Raw genomic sequence first — 4,128 nt, 5'->3', positions numbered from 1 at the left:
AAAAACTTAAAAATAGATTTTTTGGCTGGAACTTCACTTTAAAAAAGTAGCAGTTCAAAATTACAAACAGATTCTACTTAACAACAATCCTACAGTTCCTGTCTGTATACTGCTGTTCAAAGTATATAGGGCCAAAAGGGGCTGGTAATGACCTGGGGGGAGGGGGGTGGGGAAATCCATGTTATTTTTCTCAGTGATTTTCATCCATATTGCAGGGACCAGACATTACATTAAAGCCGCAAGCAGTTTTAAATTACCTTTTCCTTATAGTAATCTCATTTTGTGCAGGTACAGTTCTAAACACGTGCCACTTCACAGGCATACTATAGACACCCAGCAGGTACGATATTTAAAGGAATTTTGTTTTGTTTTTTCACTTTAAGCATCATTAAAATCACTGCTCCAGAAAAAACGACTGTTTTTAAAACTTGTTTTTCCATTGATACATGTTCCCTGGGGCAAGACCCGGGTTCTCAAACCCGTTTTACGACAAAAACTTGCATATTAGCCTTTAAAATTAGCACTTTTGAATTTGAACGTTCGAGTCCCATAGACTTCAATGGGGTTCTAAAAGTTCACGCGAACGTTCGGTCCATTCGAAGATTCTGGCGCGAACCGGATGGGGGGGTGTTCGGCTCATCCCTATTGGCCACATATAAAATGAGATGAATAGAAAAAGAGAAAGTATACTATTAAATATTGTATTACTGGAGATGTGGGCTATCTGTCTTCTGCCCTATAAAAATATCTATCTCTCAGATATGTAATAAGGGTACACTCATCCATGTGGACACAAATAACAAATAACCACTAATGGACGAGCCCCATATATCATTATATTCACAAAAAAGCTTCTCTATTGATCAAGACTGCATTGACACAAGGCATATCTCACCCCACATGGTTATATCTGAGGGATAGATCATATTATAGAGCAGAAGACAGATAGCCCACATCTTCAGTAAGACAGTATTTACTAGTATACTTTCTCCGTTCATCTAATCTTTATATGTGGCCAATAGATGGGAAGAGAGACAGCTGTACCCCCATCTCTTTATAGCGGTTGGTGTTGATAAGTAGACCTTGAGTTAATATATCCTCTAAACAGCCTGGAGTCTTTGTATTAAATGTAAGAGGAGATAATAACCTTTATATTATCTATATGTATAGATCTAGAGAAGTTTCAACAATTAAACTTGGTAGATGTTAATATTACCACATAGAGATAGAACGTTGGTTCATATATAGTGCCATTGACCTCACCCTATAGTTATACCTGTTATGGTCAGTTACATACCTTTTATAATTTACAATAAAAGTTAAGTTTTATTTAAGGGGATTTTTGGTGCATAGGGAAGCGCACCCTTGTCTAGTTCTAGTTCATGTTTGCCACAGTTTAGTGTTATTAATATCACAGGCTTTTGTGAATATGTAAAGTATTAAAGCAAGGCAAAGCCAGGCAACTAGCAATTTTAGAAAAAGGCCTACCAATTATTTTTCACGGAGAAGATGTTTGTCGAAGGTATATAATGGAAATGTGTGGCTGCAGTGCCCACGGCTTTCCATAGATGGCTCCATACAATAGAAATTCCTGCATCTCTGAGATCTAAAATGTCTAGAAAATGTGTGATCGCTCAGATTCTGAACACCTTAACAGAAAAGTTTTCAATGCATTGCAAATTAAGCAGCGCAAAAAAAAATATCTCTTTGGTGTAGACTTGTATCTTTGGTTTTATATTAGTAAAATACTAGCAGTGGCCATACATAAATACAAGCAATGCAAAATTCCAAGCATGGTTGCAATAGGCTGAGTAAATATCACAGGAGTTTTCATACGCACGGATAGTGTTTTACAAATGTTTAACCATCCTATAATTTAATAAGAGAGGAGAGTTCCTTCAATGGGGTTTCTCTCCACTACCTGGTCCCCAGAAACTATAATGCCTTGTACACACGATCGGTTTTCCCGAGGGTTAAAAGACCGCCAGGAAAACCGAGGGGAAAACCGGGAACCAGCTCAGTCCCCAAGTAGCATTTGTAATTTAGATAACAAATTTTTCATGCTGTAACAGACTGAAAAGTGCAAATCGTCTCCGACCAAACTTTTACTTAACACGCAGTAACATGAGATTAGCAATAGCAGCCCCAAGGGTTGTGCCAGTGGAATCGAACTTCTCCAGCCATCGTATGTGTTGTACGTCACCGCGTTTGAGAACGAGGAGATTTTGTCTTGACAGTGTGTATGCAAAGAAAGCTTGTCAAGTTCCTCGACAAGCCTAACAAGGAACTCGTCGAGGAAAACGATGTGTCTCGCCCGACGAGTTTCTCGGTCGTGTGTACGAGGCCTCACTCAGCTAATGTGACCCCAACACTGATGGAGAGGGGCAGGGTAGGGCCAAACAAGTATGCTATGCAGGCAACTGACATTCTCTTTATCAACTGATGACGCCATTGGCCGTTAGGATCCTGGCAGCTAAGAAGGTTGCAATTTGGAAAAATGAAAACCTGTGACTTAGGGGGTTATTTACGAAAGACAAATCCACTTTGCAATACAAGTGGGGGACAAGCAAGGAATATAGGGCCAGATCCACAAACGAGATACAACGGCGTATCTACTGATACGCCGTCGTATCTCTGTTTCTAACTATGCGACTGATTCATAGAATCAGTTACGCATAGGTAGCCCTAAGATCCGACAGGTGTAATTTAATTACACTGTCGGATCTTAAGGATGCAATTCTAGGCCGGCCGCTAGGTGGCGAGGCCATTGCGGCCGGCGTAGAATATGCAAATGAAGACTTACGGCGATCCCCGAACGTCCCGAACGGCCCGTCGATCTAAATCTATGTCGTTTACGTTGGGTTACGCCGCATAAAACTAGGGCTGAGCCCTAGTTCTCTTAAGCCATGTTAAGTATGGCCATCGTTCCCGCGTCGAAACTCAAACATCAACGTCGTTTGCGTAAGACGTCCGTGAATGGCGCTGGACGCCATTTACGTAAACGTCTAAGCAAATGACGTTGGTGCGACGTCAGTTAGCGCAATGCACGTCGGGTAATTTACCCGACGGAGCATGCGCAGTACGTCCGGCGCGGGAGCGCGCCTAATTTAAATGGGACTTGCCCCATTTGAATTGGCCCGCCTTGCGCCGGACAGATTTAAGTTACACTGCTGCAAATTTCCAGCTAAGTGCTTTGTGGATCGGGCACTAACTTGGACAATTTGCGGCAGTGTAACTTAAACGGGAAAAGTTAAGTTACGCCCGCTATTTGTGGATCTGGCCCATAAAACACAGCATTTTAGCTTGCATATGATTGGATAATAAAATCAGCAGAGCTTCCCCACTTTTCAGATTTACCACTCAGATTTACAGCGACTGCACTTCCAAATGCACTTTCAAGTGCACTTTTCACTTGTAGTTTGCACTTGGATTTGCTTTTCGTAAAAAAAAAAAAAAAACCTTAGTGTAACTAAAAGGCAGCCTTCATCCACACGCTGCCTTGTATACAATTTTCGGGCAATTTGTTGGCATTTTGTCAAGGCACCCCTGAAGATACATCAAGACACCCCAGCCTTAAAAATGGCTGCTCTAAAGCAAAATCGCACCTTTAATATTTACCAGAATGGGGGTCCCTATTGGATCATTCTTAAAGAGCCATGACATTTTTGATTTCACCTGAAGCTCACCAGGGAAACATGTGAGGGTAGATCTTTCCAACAGGGACAACAATAAAACCTTAAACTGGTTCAAACCCTTTTTCACTTTAACTAAATCTAGGGTTCTACCTTAGTGATTGGTAATAACAAAGAATCTGTGAGTTAAAAAAAAGGAAGAACACTGTAGGTATATTCTAGGTCCTGTTGGAGTTTTGCTTGTGTTTTTCGTTAGTCTCTTTAGGAACGAAGACCTCTGCTCCCAATGCACTACACTGCTGAGCACGGGGGGCAAAGCACAAGGCTCAAGCCTGTTACTCCGCATAAAGCGTCAGTTCTTTCCGGCCAAACCCTAGAGTTCCGCAATTTGTCAGTGGATCAACACTTACCCCAGCTCCACTCATAGGAAATTAATTATTTTTGGGCCAGAGCTCTGCACGTGCTCACATCCATTTTCAAAATGTGATCCAGATGG

The sequence above is a fragment of the Rana temporaria genome, chromosome 1, assembly GCF_905171775.1.
Source record: "Rana temporaria chromosome 1, aRanTem1.1, whole genome shotgun sequence".
In the NCBI taxonomy this organism is placed as follows: Eukaryota; Metazoa; Chordata; class Amphibia; order Anura; family Ranidae; genus Rana; species Rana temporaria.
Note: the sequence above shows the minus strand (reverse complement) of the source record.